We start from the raw sequence: 19,092 nt of genomic DNA, 5'->3' as shown, positions 1-19,092 counted from the left end.
CTCTAGCTTGGAATTTTGAGGGATCAGTTTATTTTGCCTTTATTTATTTGGAAACCTTAATTCCTAAGTGTACCAGCAAATGTTACAAAATCAGGTTGACGCAGCTGCATATGTTACCGGGGGTTGAAAATTACGTGGTTGTTTTCTAAAGGTAAATTTATCGACCAGATAGATTATATCGACAGAGCTAAACGCACAAAAGTAACTAGTTTACTTAGAATTGCCAGCTCAATCTTAAACCGGATCACATTACACATATTTTACTCGCATATACATTTAAAACTCCTACGCTTTTCAATTCAAAACAAAGATTTTGCAAGTGATAGCGTTTTTTAGGATTACGAAAGGATATACGACAAAAAGCTACTTTTTTATAGATCTCTTAATTATCTAGTTAAAAAAGTTAAAGATTTAAGCTGCGATGAATAGTTCGGCCGTTATCGACTCCAGCAATAAACTTTTCAGGAAATCTACAAAATATTTGCATTTAAATAGATTTTATTGGTCAAACCACTCAGGGTAGAGCACAAACTCACTAAAACGCTTTTTAGGTCCATAATTTCGTATTAAAATCAAACTTTTTCTATTTGAATTAAAATTTTCAGCTGATATAGAGACCTGAAAAAAATTATCACGTAAAACTTAAAAAGTTATGCATTTAATCCCGTTTTGCGCCCAAACCAATAATAATATTGGGAAAAAGTGACAGGACCTTTTTGTAGGCATGGCATTGTCTAATGGACGTTAAATTCTGTTTTTAACTGCGGCTCAAAGATTTTCCCATAATCGTGTGTTGCGGACAAGCAGATGGAGGCAGAGCAAACAGTCATTGGACAATTTTTGTAGTTCAGTTCATTCCCGACTGAGAATTTTTCATCAAATTCGAGCTAGCTCTAATGTAACTAGCTCTAAGGAGTTTCAATTTCAAAATTTAAAGTCATACCCCTCTAACCCCCTTTGATAAGTGGGCGGAGTATTTTTATTCACTACAATATTTAATGGGCTCGGTCGAGATTGTATATCAATATCTCCAAGCCTATCAATACCTAATTTACACCCTGTATATTGTGGTAACCAACGCAATTATACAAAACCATTCGTAAAAACTTAAATTAATTAAGGTGGCAGGAATTATAAACATTTAGCTCGAGGTAAGGTTTTCAGCCCTACGTGTATGTATATTTACTTTAACTGGACTACAAGACATACTCATCTATGCCCTTTTAACGTCTTAGACACTTGCGTTCTGTCGTAATTTGAACATTTAAATGTTCAATAAGTAAAATATGTCCATATCAGAAATATTAGTAAATTTTTTCCACTTTGTGAACTCTTAAATATTTTCCTCAATGCACATTACGATGATTTTAAGCTTTCGTTACACAAATATTTTGTTGAAAATTCTCACGTTTTCTAATAATAGAACAACATGTAAATTTCGTCATAAAAGATAAATATTATAAGGGAACAGATTTTGGTATAACAGGATTTGATCTTATGGTCTTTTAGAATCTATTTTATTAAAATATTTATATATAATGTCTTTAACAAGAAAAACAGTTCCGTAACTAACAAAGAATGCAAACTAACTAAGAGTCTGATAACAAATTTAATAAGGAAGTAACTCAACACCACATTTATTAGATGGAGTGACATTCACTTGTATAAAAGGAACTTCACCCCACCGGAACGTTTTATACGAAGTAAATCCAATACCGCACTTCCATGTTAGTCCTGTCAGTGTGAACTGAGGTAGAATTTGAATTGCTCATTTTGTTGACTTCATCGCAAAATCTCACTTAAGTACGAAATAAATGAGAGTTAAGTTTCAACTGATTAGGAAATTGAAACTCAGTTTTCCTTTACCTTTAACTGCCAGGTGAGTGATGTAATGTAAATTTTACTGTAAAACACAAAATAAGTTGCAATAATCTGTGAAATATTATAGGCTGAGCATTAGGGACGTCAATTACTGTCCCTGTGATATCTCGAAAACTAACTGTCCTATAGACTCTATGTTATGTGAAACTCAGATAGTAGCCTAACACAAGCCCAATCTGAAACCGGATCAAATTACACAAGTTGTGTGTTTTGTGGAACTTATATAAATACAACGCTGAGTTCAACGGTGTGTCACACTGCATGGGATTTGGTTGAGCGTTATTAAATAGGTTACATCGCTCTTATGGGTAACTATGTAGACGATGAGAAAATATCAGAATAAATAAATTTAAAAACTGAAACCATCCTGTGAGGTCTCAACATTTATCATTCAAATGTGGCTTATTCGTACAGTAAAATAAAATAAATAATATAGTTGAACGCTAATGATAAAAGTCGGTGAACATTTTGTTTATGTTGAGCCTCCCCACCACATAAAACTGTAATAAATTAAATTAAATTCCAACAAACGTAACTCAATAAAAATTGCGTGCAATATGTGGCATGATATATGTAAAATAAACATCTGTACATCTGTATAAAATTGCATTTTTTCGTATACAATATTAGGTTGTATACAACATTTCTCTTTTGTCTGCCGGGTGAATGCTTTTTCTGTATGATTGTGTGGCTGTCTATTTGCCTAAATTTATATCCCTAGAATTAAGTGGACTATAAATATGAACTATATTTACATTCAACCTCGACTAAGCCTGTAACCCTTGGTGCAGCCTAATCCTAGTTTGATACGTTAAAATTTCGTAAAAATTGTGGTAATAAACTATTTATTACACGGTATTTGGCCAGATTTTCCCCAGATATTTAACTGAAGTAAAAGAAAAAAAAAACAAATTTTATATGACAGGTTAGTTATCATATTGCAGGTTAATTAAGCTGATTGTATATGTACGTTAAAATAAATATCAGCAAAAATACAATTATATTACTAAATGCTCAAAAAACTTGCATATGTCAAAAAGCCTTGAAATAGTTCTCCAACACTAAAAAATAAGCTTTAGCTTAAGGATTTTTAAGAACAAAGCACAAATGATTTTAAAAACATAACTTCATAGTTATATCATCGGAAAACTCAACATATTTTGTTCTATGATCATCTATTATCAGCCATCGGCCAAATATACTTTACTTTTGTAAAGTCGCTCAAAAACGAAACAATCATTGCAAAGCTATAACGTGGCAGTGTGTTGTGATATTGAAGACTTGGAGTTTGGTTTACATACATCAATAATAAGACAATATAACGACTATTGTGAACTGAAAGAAGTTGTGGTCTTTCTGAGAATATCGGTGGGAACAAACTGGAAGATATTCGCAGTAGAAACAAAGTATGTTTTCATCAGGAGGTATCCCGTACAATGAATATTTATAGGGCGATGTTCCCTACTATTGTAGCTTTGTGGCAAGATGGCATGATTTTACATGTATTTTACGTGACATTTATTTAACATGGATGTCTTATATTTTCTCTAGAAATATTACAAATTAGAGAAATAGATTTTCAAACCCACATTATTTACCAAATTGTACTCAATCGAGACAAAAACGTAAGTCCTAACACTCCTGCAATGTTTACGCTTAGAATAGAAACAACTGCAATATGATATGAATATATAAATATATATTATATGTTAATTTATCTCAATTTGCGATGAACAGAACAAACTAGTTTTCGAATTATTATTATTATTATTATATATATCATTACTAGATTTGTATTTACTTTTGAAATATGTTAGTAGCTTCTGCCACATAATTCAGTAAAAGTTACACATAGATCACTTTAATGAGTGTGGTTTTATATGTTAGACTAAAAATGCGTGACAAGAGGTGGAAGAAAACGCTGTTTGCTTGAAGTAGGTTTCTAAGAATTGCATATGTGTTCATTGGGAAAAAAGGCAAACTTAGATTCTGCCTAGTAAAATATAATGAATTAAAAAAAATGATCATGCACGTGTCGTTTACCATGAAGAATAAAATATTATGTACCTGGTGTATACCTAGTTGCGTTTGAAAAGTTTCATAGGATTCCATGATCATCATATTACATCTAGTTCATATTACATCATAGTAAGTGCTTTTACTATGTAGATTAAGTACTTAGATTTTGAAATTATCTTAAGCCGCAGATAACATCTTACTGCAAATGTGTGTGTGTGTGTGTATACATTGATTTTGCATATATATATATATATATATATATATATATATATATATATATATATATATATATATATATATATATCGTCATATATAAACTTCAAACAAGGAGTCTTACGTATTGGTTTTTGATTCCATTTGCCACAGTCACTAGCTCACAGTGCTCGTTTGTTTCCTAAAATTTTCGTCACGAAGCGAATGGTTCGTTGACTCATGTTAGTGCGCGGACTACGTTTTATTCTTTCAGCTATTACTGTGCTGTTCCTCAATGGCAACGGAAACCAAATTCAAATTCTTTCACATTTTACATGTACACATTCCTACTTTTCTTTAAGAAGCACCAGAGTAAAATAAATGGTTTGAATTCGTGACTGCTGTCAAGTTAAGTAAAAATAATAGGGCCGTTTTGTCGTTATTACATGTACTACACAACGATACTTAATTCTTAATCATACAAATGAAAAATACTCTAACAGTAGGCTATTTGGCATTCTATCACTCGATGGGCTGTAAAATATACGTTAACATAACATGCCACTTATACGAATGGTATTCAATCTAGAATGCATGTCTTCAGCATGCTGTGAGTAGCAAAATTTTTAAGTTAATACAGATCTAGCTGTTATAAAACACAGGTAATAAGAAAAGTGCAACATTATTGAGAGTCGTCAATAACGGTTTACCAGAGTTTTACATACGTAAAATTATGTTATATTTCAGACTAAGGCAATACAATTATAAGAAATGAACTACATAACAGGATAAGCTGATCTTAAAGCTCATTCAATATCATAGTACAACATAAATAAATAGTATTAGATAAAAAGGTTTCGCGTATAACCCATGTCATGTTCTTATTTCATTGAAATATTGTGGTATCCTTGTAATTTCAATTTTGAAACCATAAGAACAATTTGATATAGTTTGCTACCATACTATTTCCAGCACTGGAGAAAAAAATAAAATATTTTAAGTCAATGATCCAATTGACGTGACTAGATAGCAGGGGTATAAATCAGCCTAGCTGTGATTGGATGATAAGTCAATCATTCACAGAGATATACAGCCATACGCTTGTGTACGTAAAGAGCAAATCTGGCTTACCGCTAAGCTCTGAACGTGTACGTGTTTCATGGTTAAGTTAACTCGCTTTCCTTTGAATATCTATATATTATACATATCTATATATAAAACACGTGATTTTTCAACCTTTTTCCATAAACTTATATTTTAAGTAAACATACAAACCTTTTCAAAAGTGGAGAGTGCCGGATATAGTGAAATAAATTTTCCTAATGTAAAGCAACTCTTGAAACTTTGTAAATGTTATTTATTATTATATCTATTATGTTATTTCCAACTGCTTTTGAAATTAAATAATAGATTGTAGGTAACTAATTTTGCTAATGTTAATCAGCTCTCGAAACTTTGTAAATGTTATTTATTATTATATTTATTATGTTATTTCAAAAGCAGTCAGTGCCACAGGTAATGTGCATTGTTTATTTAATAAAAAACAATTTTTTAATTTTAGAAACCCCAATACAAATTTTAGACAAAATGTAAAATTTATTTTATTCCAATTAAATAAGGACATCACGTTAGTTTCCTACTTTATAATTAGATATAAAGAAATTATTATTATGTGCCATATAAAAATTTATTTTTCATACATGCTACTAACTCAATACATTTTACGAGCATTACTATACAACATTTGTTATTTTGATAGATGTTTTAATTACAGCTTTTTAATTCACAAGTTTAAGATGTTAATGGTTTTCTAGGTCATATTTCTAATTCGCTTGATGTATTTAAGATGTGTTGTACGTTGGTTTTTCATGGATCGGTAACAATTTTTTGTCAAAGTGTCCTCAAAATGTTTTAACATTTCTCATCGCCAAAGAAAGATTACATTTTATGATTTCAATACGGGTTTGGAAAAGTATATAATTATTTTGCACGACCTACAAATATTATGGTTATTTTTATGTTTTTTTTTAATTATTACTTTTTATGAGTTAAGTGAATTCCGATATTTAACCTAAATCTGTATTGTTGTAATATATTATTGTAATATATTTAAGTATTTCTATATTTTTGTTACGCGAGTTTTGAAAAATAATTTCAAATATTTGAATGTAAACTAAATAAAATTAATGACATTTGTATCAGATGGATTATTTAAAAATCAGATGCAACGATTTATGGAATATAGTATTTCAATTGGAAATTATGAAATCAAGTTATTACAGACAACACAGGACGCACGGAGTGGATATGAAATACAAATAACGTGAACAATACTTTATGTACATCCGAGTGGAAAAAAGGACGATATATGGTAAAGTCCTGGTTTGCATGTAAATCAGACACGCATCGTGATTTACATTATCCAACATTAGCATTATTGCCGTTATGAATTAAACATTTGCAAACATCTGAAAGTGAAGGGATGGTTTCATTACAGGACCATTTACCTTAATCAGGTAAAATATATTGTTTTAACAAATACTAAATGGTTTTATAGGAAATTCGACTAACAATACAAAGTGATCTAAACAAAGAGGACGACACAATAAATAATATAAGATTCAATCATGATTAACTATCATTATAACGTACAAACCTTTTATTTGGGAATCCATAATAATTCGGTTAAGGACAGCCAAACGCCACAAGTACCACTCACTTATACACATACACACACCCACTCGTATACTAGTTTAAGAGCCTGATCACGGTTAGACTGTGGCGGTCCAGTCTATACGGCTCTCACGGCAGTTGTGAGCACACTGAGTGTAGGGGTGGATCGCGCGGGGTGGCACGACTGCGCCCCGTTACTCGGTTGGTGATGTCCGGTACCATGGGGTTACAGCCGCTAGTCTAGACTGGGGCGCTGTCAGAGCTCCCGGGGTGCCACATAATAAATGAGCAGTCTGCATCCCTCAAAACATGTAGTTCCTGTCAGCTTGCCAAATTTCCTGACGTCCAATAAATTTATGTGTTAGTAAATATAGGGCTATATCCATTTAATACTCGTCTTTGGACTGTATTTTACTTATTATCTGTATGTGGTATCAGGGAAAAATTGAAATTATTAAACTTACTAGCTATTTGCTCTATCTTAGGGAAGAACTGCACAGAAAATGTTTTTTATTTGTTATTTTTATTTATTTTACTACTGAAGACTGAAATAGACTCTTAAAATTATTTAACAGTTACAGTTGTGTTTGCCCAAACGCAACTTACTTTGTATTTCATTGAATAAAGTATTGAGGTTTTATTATGTATTAATTTCTAACCCTTTTGTGAGTTGACTTGGGAGAATAAATACACAACCACTCTGACTTTCTCGCATGCCACGATGTATGATGGCTTTAGTAAAAATACCTTTTAGACAACTGTGTGGTACAGGATTTTTGCTAAATGGTGGCAAAACGCAAGGTAGGAATGAGTCGTTCAATAATGTGATTTGGAGTTTTGATTCTAAATGAACCTTTGCAAGACTGAAAACCGAGGGTGTGTATTTTTGCAGTATCTTATTTTAATAAATCTACAGTGATTTTGTGCGAAATTTTGGGGGCATGAGTGCATTAATCTGGAAAATTCTTTGTTTATATCTCTCAAAGAATTTTGCCATGAAGAAGCAAATCAGCAGAGAAAGCACAAGATGAATGTGAAAACTATAAAACAACATGGAAAACCTTAAACAAAACTAGAAAAATATTATGATGTAGGAGTTGGCTTCTTTGAAATAATATAATGGATTCACATCTAACGTATTTGAATATTATAAAGTATTTGAATTATTGTAACTGATACTAGTATATACCGAATATATACAGGAATATCCATTTATTAATAAAATAATAAGAAATCCTAATTTTAAGTGATGTTCAGTGTAAGAATTTACCTATTCCTAATCTTTTTCAGAATTAGTAGTCTGTAAGTTACATCCTTTAGTAGAATTTGATTTGTTTTCACGATTGTAAAAAAACCCACATACTTCATCTAAGAAGCATACTTTGTAAGAAATTTCTAATTTTGGTTCTTGTAATTTTCTTCCCGTTCAAGTTATTCACAGTGCCCTAGAAGCGTTTGCAGTGTTGCCGCTACAATAAATATAAGCATACGTTGGTGTAAAGTCTGCTTTAGTCAAAAACGAAAAACCTCTACTCCGGCTATTTTAACCTACTTGTAGAATAGATTACTTTTTATATATTATAAACAGTTATACTGCTGTTCGAAATACAACCAAGAAAATATACACATACATAGTATTGACATATCTTTTTCAATCAAAATGATTAATTTAAGCGGTTGTAATGTAGTTTGGGTATAATTTTTTTTCCCGGTGTTGTACGATCGTGTGCTTTTGTTGCCTCGACCAAGACAATTTATAAATATCTGAAAATTTCTTCAATAAAACAGCGTCTTTTTCCGGCTATTATAATATTCCTTCAGTCTTAATTTATTTCGAGTGCTGGTAGTCTATTAAAAGTCATAATACACACGTTTGTATAGCTTCACCTTAATAGAACCTTGTGAGTTCCAAAACAAATTAATGGTATACTAGGGATTGAGACCCTAATCCAACCTCTGCGGGAGGTCCATCTTCATGTAAATTCTCTTTTTTCTATTTGAGGCACGAGTTTGTAAAATTTTATCTTTCTATGAAATTAGGATGAATTATATAACAAATATTTCTTCTATAGGGTTTGAATCTTATTTCACTTCGTTTTTTTCTTGAAAATGTTTAATTTTTCTGATGAGAGCATAAAAAGCTATTTTTTTTAAATTGTATCGTTGTAAGGTACCGGTAAACACTAAACAAAACATGTACTTCTTGTAAGGTTACAACACCTAAAAGGTTTGATATCATCATAAAAATATTTTGTATTTCCATAAAGTTGTTAGGGATGTGTACGTCAAATCTCATCTATTTAGAAAATATGCAGTTAGGAAAAACATGAATTGCAGCCCAATGTAAACGACAACTAAGTAAACCTTTAATTTACCTATTCAAAAACAAGATACATGTTTGTAAAGAATTCTTTATCGGAAATTAGAAAAAGACAGAATATTTTGAAGTGCTGCAATAACATTTGAATAACTACGGCCAATTGGTCTAGCTTTATCTTTTTAGAATATCGGTAAGTAGTAAAATGACACAAACAAATCACATATAGATGTACATAAATACACATAACAACAATTTGTATGACAACATGACACACACGCTAACAGGCTGATATGTTTGTGTATGTTGTATTATTTTGGTGACATTTAAGTTTTAAATTCGTAGCGTTTCATAAAAAAACTTTAAATATTTAGGTAATTATATATATATATATATATTTATATATATATATATATATATATATATATACAAATACAAATATAATTGAATCGGAAAAAGTAAGTAAGCGCTCTGTGGTGTAATGGTAGCACATTCACGTGGCAAGTGAGAGATCCGGGTTCGACTCCCGGCGGAGCAAGTACTTTTTGTGATACAATGTTTATTGAAATATAGATATATATATATATATATATATATGATTGTCTCCATGAGGCACGACCCACAATATCTTTTGAAATGAATGACCTAAGTATTTTAAGCTTCATATTTACGTAACATTTGTGTGTAATACACGTCGAGAAATGTTCAGGTAATACGTTTTCTACTTTAACTAGTACAGTACTTTACACACTAATAAATATAAAAAATGTAAGGCATTTTTATCGAATTGTACACACACACACACACACACACACACACACACACACATACACACACACACATATATATATATATATGAAAATTGCAGCTATATATATAAGGTATTGCATCACACACATATATATATATATAATATATATTGAATTTGAGAAATAATAAGTTTGGTTTTAAACCTTTACACAATTTTCGAAATGGATTTAACAACTATATACAAATGGTATTGAACTTTAAAACTCAGAAATAATAAGTTTGGTTTTATATAAATATATGGCTACAATATTATTATCTGAAATGGATTTATCCACAAGCAAGCTTCAGAAACTTTTATATTATAAAAAAATGCATATGGTTATAGTTTACGTAAACTTTTTGAAGTAATGAAACATCAAGATTTATCAATTTATTGTGCCAAAAATTGCTAAATAACAATAAATGGCACTGTTTTTTCTTGACAGGTAGCAAGCTATAAAACACATGGATTGGAAGTTAAGCTGCTACGTTTAAAGCTTTATTTAGTTACTGTATGAATTAACGTACATTATGCAATCTTTATTTACCTATATTTTTACTTTCTTAGATATTTTAAATATATTATTAATATTTCGCTATTTTATATAAACTTGTGTCATGAAATAGTTACAAAAGCTTCTGGAGTAAATAAGATCAGTTACATACTGCAATAGAGATGGTTTTAAGTTATGGATATAAAACTATTATCTACAAGAAAATAAAAAATAATTAAAGAATACCACTAAGGTTGTATGTATGTTGTATTATATAGTACCTGATATATCCCGTTTGATACAGCTAATGGACAAATATATTTCCATTGTTGCTTTCGTAATGAAATATTAGCTTTAAAAGAAGTATTTAAAATCATAGCAGAATATGTAGTTAAATAAGATGTTTTTATTTCAAGATTACAGTACATTATTTATTGTATTTAAGGTTATAAAAAAGAAATCACATTCCACAAACGTAAACGTACATCAGTTATTACTGTTATCTGATTCTGCGGGACTTTATTGGTTTGGCAAACAACTTAGAATTGAAAACAATACTGACGAAGCTTTATGTTTGCAAAGTTGTTCAATATGCAAGTGTTAAGTTTAGTTCAGTTCACCTTCCCGCTGCGTACAGCATCTGAAATCTGATGCTCTCGCAAACTTGAAATAGCTGCGTTATGTGTAGTTACCATATATCAAATGGTGTTATGAACTTCATTTCTGAAACTAAGTAGTACAATAAATACTATGTCATGTCGGAATTTCTAAACTACCTTTGAGGTACAGAGTGGTTATAACACAAAAACATCAACACAGATTTGGACAGTTTGAAAACAGTTACTCAATAATGAATTTAGAGATGAATAAATCCACAATGAATACTGTGACAACATAAACCAATTTAAGTTCATGGAACTTGTGGATCATTTACAAACTTAGATTATGATATTGTTCTAGTAGTTACAATTTCCAAGTAGATATTGTGGTCACGTAAATAGAAAAAAACACAGTTTATTTATTGATTTTATTAAGACATATATAACTTTTTGGTTACTAATTATTTTCTTCCAGGTATAATATTAACTATGTAGTGGATCTGCAGATTTTCAGTTTTAATCGAAAAACGGTTTCTGAAGAAGATTACAGAAGCTTAATTAGGGAACCTGTAAACTAAAAGTTTTCTTGATGCAAGCATACTAGAATTATCGGAATCATAGTCAGGTTCGTTCGTGTGAACCACCAGAGTCCTTCCGAGAGATTATTCGACAGAAATTAAGCCACATTTCAGATCCCTCTACTGTCCGGTAAACAATATACCGGCCATATCACCACACATAAAATTTTAGATATGAAATTCTTTAAAATCATTTAATTTTATTACTATTTCTTTCAGTTCTCGGTTCTATAACCCTTCTTTCACAGCAGGAAGAGAATTACAGATGGTTTCTTTGTCCAAGTCCTTGAAGTTTCATAAAAACACGCCATTTGCATTTCTAAATCTTGCCAAATTACAATTATGATCTTCCGTCGTTCCTCAATCATTGTTTCTAAACGTATAGTAATGTTTATTAACTGAAGATTTTCTTATATATGTTCACTCACATCCAGTGATAATTATGGCTCTTAGGCTATTATCTTCCTCACTGATAAGAGCTTAGTTGAAGTAGTTCATTGCTGTCGAGATTGCTATGAAGTCTTACATCCTTGTGGCAGTCCTGAACTAATTTTTGTTCAACCTCTTGTGGATTCCTGTGGTTTGTCGCTACCAGCCAACTTAGAACATAACAGATTATATTACACCCATTACAAACTATCCTTTTCTGAAAAGCTTTACATTGTTTGCGAGAGTATCCCATTTAAGATACAAAATATCATTTTAAAACAAATTTTGCAAAGAAAATGCTGAATGTTTAAAATTACTTATAGATACGTACCTTATATAAACATTTTATAACAAAATAATGTGTGTGTGTGTTTTATATCACAAAAACCATATAGAGATAGGGAGAGAGGGAGGGGGAGAGAAAGATACATATGGATAGATAGAGAGAGAGAAAACAGAATTAACAATACCATAACACTAAAGTACTACTTACTACTCCATACCACTCCAATTTATTCCATTTCCTACACTTCTTTCCAAACTATCGTATAATACAATGTCACGGTGCTGTTTTACCATGTTCAATGTTAGCGTAGTAGTAATATTAAATATTACCACATATTTATATGTTAATGCACATTTCATAAATATAATGAGTTTCATATTTATTACCCACTGAACGCCACAGGCTGTTGATTTTTATTTCATTCCTGAGTCTATTGACATTTGAGTTTGCACTAATACTGAAATGTCACATGCTTTACTGAATAGAAGCAAGTTTTGCTGTCCTTTCTTAGTCTTAAAGTAATTAATCCTCTAGTCATAAGCAGTTATCATTAATCACTTAATAATATAGTAGTTATTCAAATTAATTTTAAACAGAAATAATTACAGGTATTATTTTTACCGTTGAAATGAATTAAGTTTTAATCAAACTTTTTTTAAGTATTTTCTTTCGTTAACATAAAAATAACTCTAAGCAAAATATAACGTTCACTTTAGCTCCATTTCAAATCTTGCAGCGTTTTAAACTATCACAGATTTTACTCATGAAGTGATCCAGTAATACTGAAATATCAGTGAACATTAGCATTACGAATTAGTATTTGCCACGATTACGGTATTCAAATATACGGAGTTCGAAATCGTGTATGAAGGTGTCTTTTCATAAAAGGTACTGGAGTGATTTCTTAGTGTGAAGCTCTTAACATGCTTGGCGTTGTGGGAATGCAAATTCTCCATTACGATGTAAGTGTTATTCTACTCTATTAGGATTCTTTCTTAAATATATCAGCTTATGATTGTAAGTATCTTGCATTCTTTAAATCTTTGCAGGTGTTCTGTGGTTTCAATTATTATCTGAGCCATAATTTTTTCAGAAAGAAAAAACACCTCCAAGATTAATTTTTGCTTATGTGCCACCCCATACCTAGGATGGGGTTTTAACATGGCACGATAGGCAATATTTACAGTTTCGTTGCTTTTATTACATAAAAACGCTCTTAAAAATGTAATATAATTTCTAATCAATTCCATTATTACCATGGCATTTTATATGTTTATAAACTAAAACATAAAAAAACTGGAAATCGGCTTTAAAGATTTTCGAGCCAAAATATGGAGTTTTGAATTTTAATTCCTTCCTTTTATTCAATAGACAAAACACACTACCGTAAACTTCATTTTCAGTTTTGAGTAATCATTTTATGAAAAGCTAAAAAAATATGATGGCTATTTTCAAATGGTGTGACAACATAGTTTTGTAGTAAACAATTAATTACATAGAAAATGTATTTAAATTACAAAATTTATATAGTTTTTTAATTATTTTCCTTTATTTCCACCTCAAAATTGTACTAATGCTAAGATTTATTGAGATATTTAGGTCTCACTGTGATGAGTTAATTTCAGCAAATGGTTTTTGTAGTAAGAATTTACAATAAATATGATTGAATTGTTTAATACTTTACTACTTACGAAATCGTGTGCGTGTCCCCATAATACATAACTCGCTTTCAATCATCCCGTTTATTTAATTTTTAAAGCTATGAAAAATTAATTTAATTAATCCATAGATTACTACGTGTATTACTACGAGAATAAAATTACATTTTTGAAATACAAAGAGCTGTAAGTGGTAGTGTTCCTTTGGTATTCAAGTCGTCCCCCAACAACACCACAACTCTGACCTTACATATGTATCCTACACACGTCCCAGGTCCAGTGATACCTAAAGAAACCCAAAGCCCTTGGCCTAAATAATTTATCACAGCAGAAGTAGATCTGGAGCCCTCGACTAAAGAATCAATTTACAAACCAGACTTGAATTGGGTGAACTGTATTTCCACGAGGTTTAAAGTTTTTTTAAACATGTTTACTATATTTATATTTTTATACTTCGTAATAACAGCGTAGAAAACAATAAAGTATTGATTTAAAAATATTTAGGATTACTCGTTACTTAATAATTTAAGAATATTACTAAGAATCTAATGGTATATAAATAAGGGTAATTAAGTTGCGCAATTAACAAAAAGTTCTACGCCATATATACGTTGAAGATCTTTGTTTCTATGGAATAACTGTAAAAATATTGTTATTTTGAGATTATTTAAACCAACTTCCATTGTATTTTGCACAAACACAAGTATATTGAGACATAAACGTATAATTACTCGTAATAACTACATCAACCCCTGACGTCGAGGATAAAAGCACTACGATTTGTCTCCGTAAAAGTTTGAGAGCTAATCCAGTGTATGGACGTATTTACATCGACCATGCTATGTTTCTGATTGCTCTAACATTGATTGTAAATAAAAAAATATTTTTACTTGCTTTGTGCATATAAGCAAGATGCTTTGGTTAAAAAGTAATATACGCGCAATAACTAATTTGAACAGCATTTTTAATATACTTTTACTGAGAGACCATTAGAAAAAAATTCCAACGTCATTAAAATTATATATATATATATATATATATATATATATATATAAACATATATATATATATATATATATAACATATATATATATACTTACGAGCTCTTCCTTATCCAGACAAGAAGATAAAATACACCTTACTTATTTAAATTTTCATTGCAGTTTTTATATTAGCAGTTCTCCCTACTGAAATTTATCTTAAATTTCATTTGATCACATTAACTTATCTTATAGATAATAGTTCTCATGTCAGAGGCTACACTTAAAAATATTAGTTTTAGAAAGTATTAGAATTAATCAGTGGAAAAGGAAAACTGAAGTATAACGTAAGAGATTGTTGTCTGATTCAAAGGTCACACAATCATTTCACACAAAAATATTGGTCAAAATTAACATACCAAGTCCCGTAGCTACTGCACCGAAATAATCCACTTACTGAGTGCCTCCGGCTTTGAGGATTATTCACAGAATGTGGTTTGACAGCAGGCTCTGTTAACGAGGCAATTATTCCAATTAGTCGTCACTAATTCCCTCCCGACTTTGTGCTATCATTTGTAGAACGGAATTCATAAACAATTAACAACACGGTTGTAGATAAATTAATATACTATATGTTACCACATTTGCTTACTTTACTATGCTGAATTAAATAAACATATTGTTAAATTCTAATTTTTTTAGAATGAAAAATGTTTAATTCACAGTTAATTTGTATGTTTGAGCTTATTAATGTGTTTCATACATTAAGAAGCACGTATTGTTTGAATGATATTCTATACAAAATACACTTTATTAATAGAAACCATTTTATTTTAATGTACCGTATAACAGTAATTGCTTTAACTTTTATAATAAATATGATGCTTCAAATTCTATTTTCTCGGGAGTAGTAATATGGTACGGATAAATCCTGTAAACTAATAATGGCAAGGTAATTTAATGTTCGTATCTTAGATTATATCTGAGAATGTCAAACCACATTATACAGGGTGATTAACGAAAGTATTCAAAAACTGTGGGAACTCATTCGACATGTAAAAATTGTGACAAAAATCAAAGAATAATTGGTCCTGGAAATGCTTTGTCCGCGAGTTACGGCTAGCAAAATATTTCTCCCGGATATCTGCCCACCGTTTAAAACGAGGTCTTCCTGAAATTCGGTAAGATATACTATGGGGTAAATTCAATAGTATTTTATGATTTTTTATCTAATAAATGGAATTAAACAGGTTGCGGAACTGTAAGTTGAGTAATTGCTGAGATAAACAGTGTCAAATTCAGAAAATAGAGTGAAAAAAACACATTTTTCATCTTTGGACATAATAAATTTTGTTATTTCGCCACGAAACAGGATTTTAATCTGGAATTAAACCTGTATGAAATATTATTCTGGAATAAACGGTGAAAATAAATTCATGCCGTCTACGTAACTGTTCCATTTGTCAAACTTTACGTTTATAATAATTCGGAAACATCCCAATAATATGACCTGACTAATATGGATTAGGCCTACAGCTGGCCTTGGCAACTCAATAGTTATCTTCTCAGTTATTACTTGTGGTGACTGGGTTCGAGTCCCGGACTGGGTATGTAATTCTCCTTCACTAAAAGTAATAGCCATATTTCAGTTTACAGCTTTAATAGTTATCACAAATTTCACGTATGCACAAATTACTACTTGTAATTACACGTATGCTACAAAATACTTGTCTTAGCAATAGGGTTGAACGTAAAATTTGTGCTGTATAATAGTGAGCCATCTAACATGTCACTATAAGTACACTATTACATGACTACAGCCTGTTACTAGACAGAGGAAATTCGTTTGAATTTATGATTCCATTTCCATTCCACAACCCTTCGTCTGTAATCAGAGTTTACAATCAGAATTCTGATGAAGCCCGGTAGTTTATTGACTTTTGTTATTGGTTGTTTTCAATAGACTACACAGTTGACATGTATAGCACTTTCTCATTTTAGATTGACTAAACCTGAAAGTAGTATCTAAGAAAAGTAGAATATGTTATTCAAACATTTTAACGCTCAGACGCTATATTTAATTGAAATACACGTTTAATTATAGTCTGAATTGTAAAATCGATGATTGTTAGAACATTTCAGCTTTATGTGATGTGTTCAGTATCGATTCAAGGTAGAGATTTATAAAAGAAACTAACAAAAGATTTTGTTTTACGTTTATACTTGCACGTTTTAAATAAAGACTACTTTATATTTTTCAGCAAAATATGTCAATCTTTATTTATAATTGGTTTCAATATCATATTAAGTGCATATATTGACTACTAGCAGTTAACCGCGACTTAGTTTCCAATTTACTTTTTAACAACAGAAATACAATGGGCATATTAATTTTAAATAACATTCTAAACACTCGTTAGATAAGAGATTCTCACTGAAAGATACTTAAATCTCATGTCCCATATCCGATTTCAACTAAAGGGCAGTGATTTGGGGTCCTGCAATATAAAAATGAAAAATTTTATAAGTACCTATAAATAAACTTGAAATGATCTTTAATATTTCGTGACATTTGATATATCTTTAACTCCTTTAGATAAAATTTAGCAACTTAGGTCCTTGCGGAAGGCTAAAATCGAAATGCAAATCATTTCGGTTTAAAGACTTATGGTACATGATGAGGTTTTTTATTACGAGATTTTTTTATTATTTTATTGAGTCGGAAGTAGGTACATATTATTCAAGTGTTCATTGTTCATGGTAAACAGATTTAGGTTTTAAGTAAAATTATGAATAGTTTCATTCGTTTGGCTGAATGTTTTCGGCGTTGCACATGTAAGCAAGCATTTGTGGCATATATATATATATATATATATATATATATATATATATATATATATACATGTATTTCGTATTGTATATTTTAATTGTTCTCTAAATACCGTAATTTATATTGTACGCGTATTCTAATTTTACCGTTATCATCTAATCTACGAAATATTAGAAAATTTTAAATTCGAAATGTCTGTGGTTCACGCCAGTATATTGTTTTAATTAACTTACTAGGCAGTATATGTGAATTGACTGTTACAGTCACAAAAAAGGGTTTCAACGGCATTTTCCAGTATTTTGCATTTGCAGGAATAAGTATCAGCTATCGTTGTGTGATAGTAGAGACAAAAAGGCCCTAGTATTTATAAACCTTGCACTGTTTATAGCGGCGGTGAAGATTATAAAACAAATAGTTTACTCTGGTTTTACTTTATGAGCTGCACTACAAATTTGATGACAAGCAGTTTGCATTCTTTGCCACCATGGGGTTTATATTCACAGTAACAGCTGAAAGAATGAAATCGTAGTCTACGCTCTAACATGATAATATAACGAACCATTTTTTCCTTGACTACCACATAATTATATGGAAGCAAGAGAGCACTGTCAGCTCGTGACCTAACAAATGGAAGAAGCAATACACCAGACTCTGTGTGCACTTTTTCTTAAAGATTATTATTGATGGGACACCGCGTCCAATTTTCACTGATCTAGCTATAAAAATACTGATATAATTCCTAGACAGAACCAAGTATACTGAGCGACATAGAGAACAAGGATTGAGAAGAAAGAGCATATAATATACTAATTCAGATTTACAAAAATCTATGCCCTCTAAAAACGAATACCGAGTTTTTAAGCAAAAGCAGCTAACATACATTTACTTTTAGGTGATTAAACTAATCGGAAATAATTTTCTATAAATGTTTAATTAAACGTGTAAGTTGCTTCTAAAAATACCAATCGAAAGATTAATTCTAACCTGTTAAATTATATATTTATATGATTTGTATACTTGTATTTATCAGGTTAAATTTTGTTCAGTATTTCATAAAATAATTTTCATTGTGTAATCAGTTTTCATTTGTAATTCGAAATGGTTTGTTATACTAGAACTTTAGGTTATAACCTTTAGAACCAATAGGTGTTTTATGTCTACGTTTTGTCTGTTATGTAATTCATTGGTTATTACAGTTATTTTCATTGCGTTTGTAATATTTAAAATATTTTGTGCACAACTGGTGGCCCTAGGGGATCCATTTATTTACATAAGATGCAGGTTGCTAAATACGAATAGTTGTTGTGTTTGTTGATTATGCATCTGTTGTGGTGTATCTTTACGTGTATACATGGGTGGTTTGAAAT

The 19,092-nt window shown here is 30.5% G+C and overlaps 1 protein-coding gene across 1 annotated transcript in view; it reads right to left on the bottom strand.

The window, feature by feature from the left end:
* LOC124354375 (neuroligin-4, Y-linked-like) overlaps window positions 1-7,412 on the bottom strand; it is a 275,822-nt gene extending 268,410 nt beyond the window's left edge. The window contains exon 1 of the mRNA XM_046804779.1: window positions 6,749-7,412. The gene's annotated coding sequence lies outside the window, so the exon portion shown is untranslated. The remainder of the gene's footprint in view (window positions 1-6,748) is intronic.
* Between the last annotated feature and the right edge of the window lie 11,680 nt (window positions 7,413-19,092).

This window comes from Homalodisca vitripennis, chromosome 2 (genome assembly GCF_021130785.1).
Source record: "Homalodisca vitripennis isolate AUS2020 chromosome 2, UT_GWSS_2.1, whole genome shotgun sequence".
Classification (NCBI taxonomy): domain Eukaryota; kingdom Metazoa; phylum Arthropoda; class Insecta; order Hemiptera; family Cicadellidae; genus Homalodisca; species Homalodisca vitripennis.
Note: the sequence above shows the minus strand (reverse complement) of the source record. Positions and strands in the feature narration are given on the sequence as shown.